Raw genomic sequence first — 12,470 nt, 5'->3', positions numbered from 1 at the left:
GGTTAGTTCGAAACCCACCGCCGGACACCCACCGGTTAAAATTGGGTACAAGCGTTCCCCGGCCTGGCGCCCGGCTCCTCTGGGGGACTGCGCTTGGGGGAAGCTCCGTAAACCCCGCTGTGCCCTCGTGGGCCACAACCCCAGTTTCGAATGTCGCAGCCTGCTAAAGGTGGTTACCCTTGGCTAAATGCCGCGACGCCCTCAATGCTCAATGACCGAAGCGGTGGCCTTGTGGTAGAGCATCCGCCTCGCATTCGGGAGGTACCGGGTTCGATCCCTGGTGCCGCCGGTTACCCACCGGTTTATCAATGGGTACAAGCTTTCCCCCGGCCTGGTGCTCGGCTCTTCTGGGGTGAAATGCTTGGGAAAAGGTGTCACGGCCTAAATAGTTACGCCGATGTTGCAGTGATCAGTTCCGCCATCGGACAACAATAAGCCCGCCTCGCGCGGCAAAAACCCAGTATGTGGCCCTTTTTTTTTTTTTTTAGGACTGCTGCAGCTGAGGCTCTAGGGGAGCACTTCAGGTGAGGGTCAAAGGGAGTACCTTTGAAAGACAAACAGAACCACCTTTGCAGGCTGCGAGGTTCGAAACTGGGTTTGGGCCCACTGCGGAGGAGGGGCGCGCAGCGGGGTTTACGGAGCTTCTCCCAAACGCACACCCCTGGAAAAGCCGAGCGCCAGGCCGGGGGACGCTTGTACCCATTTTTACCGGTGGGTGTCCGGCGGTGGGTTTCGAACTAACCACCTCCCGCAGCCGAGACGGGCGCTCTAACCACTAGGTTTTTCCAGAACTGCAGGCGACGGTGTGCGCGCCTCGCGAAAGTGTCACATCGCGGAGGCACCGTGGCGCTGGGAGGGAGGGGAGTCGATCTGCACAAAGATTCGCACAGGACAGGGTGCGTAGGGCATTTCGCTTCCTCACTGAGGAGATGCCGTTGCGTTAGGAGCATTGAGGGCATCGCGGCATTTAGCCGAGGGTAACCACCTTTAGCAGGCTGCGACATTCGAAACTGGGGTTGTGGCCCGCGAGGGCACAGCGGGGTTTACGGAGCTTCCCCCAAGCGCAGTCCCCCAGAGGAGCCGGGCGCCAGGCCGGGGAACGCTTGTACCCAATTTTAACCGGTGGGTGTCCGGCGGTGGGTTTCGAACTAATCACCTCCCTGCAGCCGAGACGGGCGCCCTAACCACTAGGCCACGGCTAGTGGTTAGCGGTGGCCTTGTGGTAGAGCATCCGCCTCGCTTTCGGGAGGTACGGGGTTCGATCCCCAGTGCCGCCGGCTACCCACCGGTTTCCAATGGGTACAAGATTTCCCCCGGCCTGGTGCTCGGCTCTTCTGGGGTGAAATGCTTGGGAAAGGGGGTCACGGCCCGGATAGTTGCGCCGAAAAAAGTACCGAAGCGGTGGCCTTGTGGTAGAGCATCCGCCTCGCATTCGGGAGGTACCGGGTTCAATCCCTGGTGCCGCCGGTTACCCACCGGTTTTTAAATGGGTACAAGCTTTCCCCGGGCCTGGTGCTGGGCTCTTCTGGGGCGAAATGCTTGGGAAAAGGGGTCACGGCCCAAATAGTTGCGCCGATGTGGCAGTGATTCGTTCCGCCATCGGACAACAATAAGTCCGCCTTGCGCGGCAACAGCCCATTATGTGGCCCTTTTACCGAAGCGCTGGCCTTGTGGTAGAGCATCCGCCTCGCATTCGGGAGGTACGGGGTTCGGTCCCCAGTGCCGCCGGGTACCCACCGGTTTCCAATGGGTACAAGGTTTCCCCCGGCCTGGTGCTCGGCTCTTCTGGGGTGAAATGCTTGGGAAAAGGGTCCATGAACCAAAATGTCGGTTCAAGAAAAAAAAAAGAAAAACTGAAGCGGTGGCCCTGTGGTAGAGCATCCGCCTCGCATTCGGGAGGTACGGGGTTCGATCCCCAGTCCCGCCGGGTACCCACCGGTTTCCAATGGGTACAAGATTTCTCCCGGCCTGGTGCTCGGCTCTTCTGGGGTGAAATGCTTGGGAAAACGGGCCATGAACCAAAAATGTTGGTTCAAGAAAAAAAAAAGGAAAAAAAAGGGCCACATGCGAGGCGGATGCTCTACCACAAGGCCACCGAAGCGGTGGCCTTGTGGTAGAGCATCCGCCTCGCATTCGGGAGGCACTGGGTTCGATCCCTGGTGCCGCCGGTTACCCATCTGTTTTTAAATGGGTACAAGCTTTCCCCCGGCCTGGTGCTCGGCTCTTCTGGGGTGAAATGCTTGGGAAAAGGGGTCACGGCCCAAATAGTTGCGCCGATGTGGCAGTGATTCGTTCCGCCATCGGACAACAATAAGTCCGCCTTGCGCGGCAACAGCCCATTATGTGGCCCTTTTTTTTTTCAGCACGGCCTTTGCAGACCATGGTTGTTCGAAACTAAGCCCCCGAAGGAGCACAGCAGGATTAGCAGAGCCTCTCCCAAACGCACACCCCTGAAAGAGCCGGGCGCCGGGCCGGGGGACGCTTGTACCCAATTTTACCGATGGGTGTCCGGCGGCGGGTTCGAACTGACCAACTCCCGCAGCCGAGACGGGCGCCCAAACCACTCGGCCACGCTGGCGCGCTTGCCTCGCTTCCCGACAGATGACGCACCATGTCAAAATAACTTTTCGACTCTCTTCTGCGAAAATTGTGCACGCCACCGAGAGCAGTTTTTCCTCGATTACGAAAAATCTAGGCAAGTAACGATGTTGAATCACTTATCAGATAACGTAGACGATATTTTGATACTTTGTGAACGTTATTTCAGCTGGAATGGGGTAGTAGATTTTGCATAGGAGTTTTTTAAATCCCAGCCCCCAAATATTCAAAACCCTGTACAATTCCAAGTAAACATCAGCCCTATTTTCAGCTGGATCATTGAACTAGAAATTACGTCCAGCTGCTGTGTCTGGTTCTTGCTTCCAGCTGGGAAATTTTGCACATCCAGATGGAGTCCTGTCCTCATGTAGCATGAAAACAGCACACTAGAAATTCAGCTGTAAAACTGCTTTCTTCGTCTGAAATAAGTGCCCTTGACAAAAGTCTGCCGATTGTCATTTTTATTTTTGATTTGGTGTTGTGTCCAGTGCTGGATTGAGATGAAGACTAAGGAGGCTGCAGCCTAGAGTCTCGTCTCCAAGGTTAAGAGGAGGGGGCCCATTTATTCTAACCTCCTTCATATTTGTGAAAAAACAGAGTGAGGAGATGGGCCTCAGCATAATCTGATTCTATTTAGCTTTTGGGGATACCTTGTCGAGCTGCAAAAACTATTTCCCCACCATATGAGAAGTTCCTTTCTTCTGACGTGATCTACACTTGCTTGAGAAGGGCTTTTAATGGTTTTCTTTAAAATGTGTTGCCCTGTGGCAGTGGGCAACCTAAACGAATATGTAACTGGAACACCAGATAGCAGGAAAACCTTCCTTTTCAACCTTCATCACTATCACCCTACAGCTCTCAAACAGGCCATCATCCTGCAGATTTAGAAGAGGGACATGTCAAGAGTAAGAGGAGGTTGGAGCCACATAGCGGCTCTGCAGTGGCTACTCTTTTTTTTACCAATTTATAAGAACCACCTGGTCTGACTATATCTGAGTGTGTTAAGCCCGGGTATTGCCCCTGTGTTCTGTGTACTGCAAAATGCATCAATTTCACACTATGATCTCATCTTGTTCCTTTTTAATTATCTGTAGTCAAAATGAAATGGGCTATATTGAAGTATAGAAGTGCAGACGGGAATGGGGGAGGGTGTTGCATGTTCATTCCGCCCAGGGCCCCATTTTTATTATTATAGCCCTGCAGTAGTTATCCCAGTGTGTATGTTGTCGATCACGCGGTAAAATTTCAATGATATATGTACAGTTTGGCTTCGCGCGCGGAGTCGCCCAGTGTCACGTACGTGATTGAAGTTGCTGTACAGTTGCTTTCCGAAGTTGCTGTACAGGTGTACATGCGCGCACTCGCCTTTCCGGATTGTCTTCAAAGGGCGCTGTTTCGGAAACGACGTCTGCTGTACAACTCGATCGCTTAATTAGCATACTAGCTCAGCCCATTTCCGAGATGGACGATTAACTATAACGGCTGTGGTTTGAAGGTATATGTCGGACGGAACCGCGGTACTTTCGATCGGGAACGACTATAGGGAAAACCCAAGTTTACATTGTAAAATTAAGTGTGTGTTGCGCTGAGGCTATCTTCCCGCTTACTGTCCGGAAAGGGGCGATTGACGTTCGAGTGCGTGAAAAGCAGCATGCCTTTCGGTTATACACTTCTTGCCACAAGTCGCTGGGCTGCAGCGTTGAACTGCAAATTTACTCCTATTTTCGTGCAAATTGGCAATTTTTACGCGTGTACCGAAGTCCGGCGCCGCATAGCTTCTGCTCCTCCCGGTCCGAAACAGCACACGTAGCAAGCGGCTTTGCGATATATATATATATATATATATATATATATATATATATATATATATATATATATATATATATATATATATATATATATATATATATATATATATATATATATATATATATATATATATATATATATATATATATATATATATTTAAGCCCATAATGACGTCCGCTGTACGTGCCTTTCCGAGAATCAGTTATGTCTTCAGACACTATGTTAACCGATACGCACATGAGCAGCAATGTTTACCTCACACGTAAATATGTAAATATGCTAGTGCGCGTCCGTGTCATATATATGCGCACTCAGGACACGTTTCACATGATTTCGGGCCAAATTCAGTCAATATGAAAGCCTGCAGTTAATCTGCTACAGCATTGGGTATGTCTCCTATACAAACTAGCTGACATATGCACGAATCCGCGCAATTAGACTTCTTGCTAGCAGTATATGTTATTTCCGCGTCAGAGTGGATACACAAGTGTGGGGCTGACGGAGCCATTTAGAGCTTCAAAGCTGCGCCCACAGGCAGACCGAGCTGCAAGCAGGTTTCTGCAGGATTCCGTCAAAGACACGCCAATAAGAGCAGGGCTGCCAACAGACTCCTTCAGCCCCTTCAGACTCACGCGTGCGGATTCCTTCAGAACTCTCACAGTCGCGCCGATGCAAACAGGATTGCCCGTAGCGAGGCTGACGGCACCTTCAGAACAGCAGCGATGCGATCAGGCTTACCTTCAGAGTCATTCAAGCGCATGTAGAGGTGCATTCAAAAAACCTACTGGCGCCCTCAAGAATCTTGTTGGTGCCTTCAGAATACTTTGAAGGATTTTTTGACTGGGCGGGCACCGTTGTTGCGGTGGCTCCGGACATACGTCTCTTCTGTGGCCGACTCTTCTGGAGTTTGCGCACGCCTCTACTTTAGGAATGAAGGGGAAAACTGGGTACAGGACTCCGAAGCAGACGATGCTATCTGGGAGTTCGTCCGCGTCGAAGTAAAGCAGGAGGGACTTCCCATGGTGCGTGCTTGAACGATGTCAGGGTTTCTTTTCCGAATTCGGTCATTTCTTAATGCGTTTCGCCATCGTAAGCCCTATAGATAATGCCCGACGTCATAACAATGTCTTTGCCCTCTATTTTGATTTGCTTCACTGCGACGTAGCGTAGTGAGTTTGCCTGCACCGGCGTCGATATGGTGATCACATTTTTTGCAGAGTTGGTTCTAGATTGGTCGTTTTCGGCCGCGGATGCGGTGACGCCGCTCGCTGTTGCGATCGCTTGTCTGATAGATTTCTCGGTGTAGCGCGCGTGATGTCTATGCCACCCGTTGGTCCGTAGATGATTTTATAGTCCTCCGGGAATCTGGGTAGCGGTTTCTTGGGATGTAGCGGAGGGAGAGGTTTCGCCTTCGGTTTCTCGGACTGCTCATTTTTCTTCTGAGGTGTTAATGACTCAGCTTTGGGGTTCTTGGTACGGTAAGAAACAATTGTCTTCCAATCTGGTGTTTCGAATTCGGCTGGGGAAGCGTTCGTCCCAACTACGGCGTATTTCATGACTGCCGCCGTGGCGTTCGCGCCGCACTAGGCCTGGCGTTTGGGTAAGCAAGGGCGCCGGAGCGACGCTGGATTTAGACAGTCGGAGCTCGGTCTCCCGAGCTCCGATTTGCGTAAATAAGGTCTTGAAAGGTGCCTTGTACACTCACGGTTCTTGTCCGTGTGTCGGAGTCGACGTATCCGGGTGTTGTCCCTTGTAGCAGGTGCTTGAAACTTCGGACCACCAAGGGGAGTATTGGCACGATACAAGATACGCTACAACAAGCGGTAGACGTAGTCTTAGAGGAGGCGCAAGCCGCGGGACTCGCGTGTTCCCCCCAAAAATCTGAATTACTCATTCTACACCCAAAGCTTCAAAGAAAGAATAAAGCGCCTGCGATCAAAATCTGCGCAGAAGATGCAGCCATCCAAGAAGTGGAAACACTAAGAATCTTGGGAATGCTCATACAGTCAAACAAAAAAAACGCCACTTTAATTAAGAAACTGAAAAACACCGTCAACCAAATTTCCCTCCTCAGACGAATCGCGAATAGGCGTGGAGAAGCTGAGACCAGGAAACTAGTAGAAGCCTTCGTTCTTAGCAGAGTCATCTACTCTACACCATATGTCACCCTCACAGTTAGAGAAAGAGACGACCTGGATTTTCTAATTAGGCAGTCCTATAAAATTGCGCTTAACGTCCCTCGTCATACCCCAAATGAAACACTACTAAAGTTAGGAATTCATAACACCTTAGCGGAAATGATGGAAGCACACCTCACCGCACAATACGAACGACTATCAAGCACTGAAACGGGTCGTTTCATCCTAAAAAAAGGAGGAGTACAATATGAAGAGACCCCTGCCCACACTTTGCCGATTCCAAGACACGTGCACGAGCAATTAAGTCCGTCCTCTGCCTAAAAACATGTATCCAGAATACGATACGGACAGAAAGGCTAGGACACAAAAATTACACGAAAGATTTTCAGTACAGAAAGACACGGCGCACGTGGACGTGGCAGAACATGCGGACAGAGATGCCTTTTCCCTGGCAGTTGTCGGTCATCGAGGTTCTCCCCTCGTATCGGCGACAATCAATAAAACAAAATTTCCGGAGGAGGCCGAAGAGGCTGCCATAGCTTTAGCCATTACCTCCACCACTGCCAAGTACATCCTTAGCGACTCTAAAACCGCAATTCGAAATTTTGCAAAAGGAAGGGCCCACTCCGCAGCCATCAAAATCTCCCATACCCGCCTTATCACATTGATCTGGGTCCCTGCCCATTCGGACCATCCTGGGAACGAGGCAGCGCACCAATTTGCCCGAGGATTCGTAGTTAACCGGGAGGTGCGCTGCCGTGAGCTCAAGTCGGCCAAGGAGCGGATGACAACCCACAAAGAAATTACTACCCACTTCAAGAAAGAAAGACAAATCTTCCCAGAACCACATAGACCTCTAAGTAAAACACAATAAGTCACCTGGCGGCAGCTTCAAACAGACACTTTCTTTAATCCGTACATGTACTCCATATGGTTCCCAGAGCAGTTCAGCCCTGTCTGGTCTCTCTGTGGACATCAAAAGGCAGACACACCACACATCCTGTACTCATGTAATCAAGACAAGCCATCACAGAGTCTGCAGCTCTCTACCCAATCTCAGTGGGAGGCCGCGCTGCTCAGCTCCGACCCGGAGGTTCAACTCCGAGTCACGGAGCGGGCCGAAGAGGTCGCCGAACGACATCGTCGGTCAGCCACCTGGCGTCCGGCCTAGAAGAGGAGCCCAGCGCGGGAACGGGAACGTCAACCTACCCCGCGCCTACGACCTCTTCTTTAATAAAGCTTACCTCCTCCTCCTTGTGTCAGTTTAAGAGTATTTATTCAGAAAACAGTTTGGTTCGTTTACACGAAAAATGCCATTCCCCCAGATATTGTTCAAGTTCTCTCGGTGTAAGGTAAGGGAAAACCGATAAGATTAGTAGCGCTGATTAAATCATTACTGCTGTAAGCAATAGAGTGAGCAATCTGGACGTGTCCCCAAACCACCATTAGCAGCAGGGAAACACGTATGATGAAGCCGCCTGAGATATGTTGGCACTACTACCGCATATAGAAGGCCTTTTCAATGGTGTTAACTCATTGCTGCCTTCCCAATCTAGAATGCGCATTCGCAAACTGACCGTAACCTCACTTGCCACAGTTACAGCAGTCCTCCGCTTAACAGCTGGGGAGACGTGTGAGAGATAGGAATTAAATATGAAAAAAACAAGCGGAGTGGACCGATCACCAAATACACGAAGTGCGCAACACTCTTCCACAAAACAACTCCTTTGTACGAGCTTAGGAGAAAACCATGTGAATGCCACGTGATATCGAACTCAAGCACTAAAATTGAGCGTTTTAAGCATGCTGCTGGGGATATTTTGTAACGTATTCGAAGTGGTATTATGTAATCTGCCTTAAAGGATATCGCCACTATCCTTTCCTGCACCGCCGCAGTTCCTTGTACTCGTTACTCCAAACTCTGACAGCCAAGTCTGGGGTCAGGACATTGACGTGGCGAGGCTGATCGCTCGCTTTCATGCTCGCCTTGACTGCCTAGCGCCCTCCCCCGGGAAAGGAAGGAACACCTCGAATTCAAAAGTCATTTAAATATGCACACACTCGCACACACACAATATGAGCGTAAATGCGCAGGTCAAGAGCGCACGTCGTGTTCGGTGGGCCATCAACGACGTCAGCACCGGAGAGCACTGCGCCTATAGGGAAGTTGTCACAGAGCGTTCCAGTCGGAGCCCACATAATAGCGTGGCCGCCGCCTGGTGTTCCGATGATGGATGATCCAATTGTGAGAAAGGGTGATCGTCGATGCTTGACAACGGATGGGATGACGTCGCGATGGTGGGTGCGCACACCTGCAAAGTTATGAAATTGTGGCAATAAATAAGGGCCTTTAACTTTCTTGCTTGCACTTTTCGGCATAATTACAGACAAAAGTTATCCCCGAGACCCCAGTTCTTGCTCAAGCAAGTTACTGTAGAGCGGGACGAGAAGTTTGGCCGCAGGGTCACGTCGAGGGCGAAATTTACACGATTCAAAAGGTATTCCACGTAGCGGTAATCGCGTGCGTTAGGTGGTCACAATGCTCTTTGAGGGATCCGAAATAGATGTCATTTTATGCCCTGGACAACCGTTTTTTACTTTTACACACATCTAGCCAGTATTTATGGCTTGTTGGGGAGGAATCTCAGAAATGAAGTGGGAGCATCCAGAGAAAGCCTTCCTCGTCTGTACGACTGTACAATGTCGTTTGAGGATTAAATGTCACACAGAACCCACCAAGGGTGCATGCACTAGGCGGCGGAAAAAACAAAGGTTATGTCGAATGTCTTGTCCAATTTAGGGATAACCGCCCGGTGTCCTGTGAAGCCTTCGCGGACCTCCTGTCAAGCTTGGCAGGTGACAAAGGGGAAAGAAGGAAATCCCGCCCTGCACATTAAGGTGACAGGAGGGAGAGACCAGAAGGGGCCTGCCAAGGAAAGAACCGTACACTGTTGATCTGGTTCGACATCAGTTCTATTTGAAAAAGTTAATTCCACTCATAAGCAGAACCCTTTTACAATGTGTCCCTGTGAATGCGGACTAAGCTTTATAGGACGTTAATTAATTCGAATAGCATTGGAACTTAAGGGAAATTATTATTTCATATGGACAGTCTTTGAAAAGTGGCGCACATCAGTGGAACGTTTTCAACAGAAGTGCCTTATGGAGAGTGTAGTGTGTCTACAATGGATAGAGCATATTCTGACTGTAAAATCTCACGGTTGTTGCCACGAGAGCAAGCCGATGATTTGCTACCGTGAAGGCGAGGAGGAGACTAAACTGAGAAGAGAATAAGCGCAGTTATCAGAGCAGCGCCGGCTGCTGCTCTTCCTTTAAGGCGAGTGTGTGCGAATCATACCCAAACAATTCTGGACAAACGAATTCTTCAGATAGAAATTTGTTTATAAACGCCAGATTGTCACATATATCCGGAGTGCACCAAAACGAATAGTGCATCGGGAGATCATTCAGAGGGACGCTTGCAGATTTTAACGCGATCTATTTAAATGCTCCATATACCAGCAAATACGGCGCTATCAACGTCAGCGTTGTAACGAACAACGACGTGCGGATATATGGCAGGCGATATGCATGAGTACTAACTGCTTAACTGGCTATTTGATGTCACGAGACCACTTGAATTGGTCGAGTTAATAAGAGTTGTTAACTCGTAGGACTGGTGAAAAGAGGGCTTTGTCTGCGTCGGATGGTTATTCATATAGTGATGTTTAGAACTGTAGGCTAACATGCATGCGCGAGATAAGGGAGGCACAAATGATGTGCTCAGTGATAACAGTGGCGAAGTGAATGTACACGAAATAAGAGCCACATGGGAAGGAGCAGAGAAAGCCGTTAACGATTTCGCGTCATACCCAACGGTTTCTATTTGTTAGACCAAAGGATAGTAAATGGAGGTGTAGCTACTGGATGCGGGCGCACGACAAGCTTCAAACGCAGAATATTGCTAAATTTCAGAAGACTACCCTACTCTTAATTGATGTTTCAGAGCGTCGTTTCCTTTTTTCATGTCTACTCATAAGATCGTTCGCGAATTGCACAAAAACCCAGACCTCATTTTTCACTCTACACTGGTGCAGTATTTTTTGATCGTGTTTAAGAGAGTGACCGGCAATCATAGGAATCTATGACAGCATTGGCAATCGAGCAAGGCGGAGGTGTCCGAATATTTCGAATGTGCGGCTGGCATTCAGTCTGTTTCGAAGGTTCGTGCCTACCCCGTCGGTTTTTCTGCCTGTCGGCATTTAGCGCGTTGATCGCAATGTTAACGGGATCCGCGGGTAACAGAATGAACTAGGTTGCGAAACTGACACCATTTTTGACAAATTGGAAAGCTCTAAAATGATCTCAGGCCAGCTCTTGTCTATCATATGCTTTGCCCTACCGTGTTTGCTGTGCGGTGGCGCCCTTTTCTCGACCACTGAGCCAGGAGATCTGGATTCAATCCCGGCCGCGTTTCGATGGAGGCGGTACACGAAGCGCCCATGTACCGCATGATTTTTAGGGACTGCAGATGATTAAATTGTCCGCAGCCCTCCACTATGGCTACTAAGCCTTTGTCGCTTTGGGATGTTGAAACCAATAAAAGCGTAGAACCACACAAGTATACAGTGTTTGTTTGACCCCTGCACAGTGTCTCGTTCTTGAACCAGGGGGTTCACGCCCCGAATGCTCCAAAGCTCTCAACTGACGTAATGCTAGGCAGCTTACCTATGCATTTCAAGAACAAGCCTGCTGGGATGTACAGTCGTGAGCAAAAGTGGTATACAACATTTAGTCGGGAATGATGCTCGGGAAAACTGCATCGAAATTATATCTAACATCAGCGACAGGAACAGTGACAGCAACACATAAAATGGGGCACCCCCACTATTGTGTCAATCCCCAATAGTTTCTGCCAGATGAAGGTGCTGAGGTTTTCCAGAGCTCCACTCCAGATTGAGTGTTGTATATTACTTTTGCTTACGACTGTAAAACTGTGACTATACGACACATTGGTCGTGTCGCCTATTTTGTGTGCATTTGTGCCCATTTGTGCATTCCTTGCTCGCCAGTATGGGAGCCATGCACTGTAGTTTTGAGTAGGGTGGGGCCACCTCGTGGCGGCGAAGAAGCACATGACCGGGTGGCTAACGGCGGCTCTGCCTGTGCCACAGCGCGTATCTCGTAGTTTTTCTACTCCAGCTCGCGCTTCTTCCGGCCCCTACATGAGCGTGAGAAGACTCGTTGTGTATCATGAACATCATTGGGAATCGGAAGTAGCCTAACATTAAAAAAAGCGCTGCTGCTGCCTTCCGGTGAAATGTTCAAAGGATGGGGCATCTATCTGGCCGTGTACTCTCCGTCTCAAAACGTCGTCGCCTAAGCGTCGTAGGGGGCGACGGACAAGTTAACAATATCATTGTTCGACGCTAGTGCTCTCTTTCATACTGCACGAAACGGGATCGCGGCGTGATTGGTACGGGTGATCAGACGGATGCATGCACTGCTTCACGAAAAACGCCATTCGTGCTACGCTGGGTGTTCCGCCGTCTCAAACCTTAAATGTATAGAGTACAGTAATATATGTGTGTTTATTCGCGATCGTGAGAGAAACCGTCCACGATGGTACCGCTTCGGCAGCTGCCTAAGGAAAAACGGCACGTACTTCAAGCAACGAAAGGAGGACAACCACCTAGGCTCACCTAAAACTTTTGCTACCTCATTCAAATCAGTCATGCACTTTCATGAGAAAACAACACCTCAAATTCAGACTAATTCGTACGTAACACAAATTGAAGTGGTGTATCCATACTGACTGCATTGATTAGTATGCAGGCGCTGAGGATTTGTAGTACTCAGCAGAAGCCCAGAGGGAGCTTTTTAGCACCGTTTTTGTGGCGCCCTTTGGGGAGCGGAAGATGCCT

The 12,470-nt window shown here is 49.6% G+C and overlaps 1 protein-coding gene across 1 annotated transcript in view; it reads left to right on the top strand.

The window, feature by feature from the left end:
- LOC146181587 (tRNA (cytidine(32)/guanosine(34)-2'-O)-methyltransferase-like) overlaps positions 1–12,470 on the top strand; it is a 308,502-nt gene that overhangs the window by 225,347 nt on the left and 70,685 nt on the right. The gene's annotated exons all lie outside the window — the stretch shown is intronic.

Source organism: Amblyomma maculatum, chromosome 8, assembly GCF_055883805.1.
Source record: "Amblyomma maculatum isolate TAMU_Amacu chromosome 8, ASM5588380v1, whole genome shotgun sequence".
Classification (NCBI taxonomy): domain Eukaryota; kingdom Metazoa; phylum Arthropoda; class Arachnida; order Ixodida; family Ixodidae; genus Amblyomma; species Amblyomma maculatum.
Note: the sequence above shows the minus strand (reverse complement) of the source record. Positions and strands in the feature narration are given on the sequence as shown.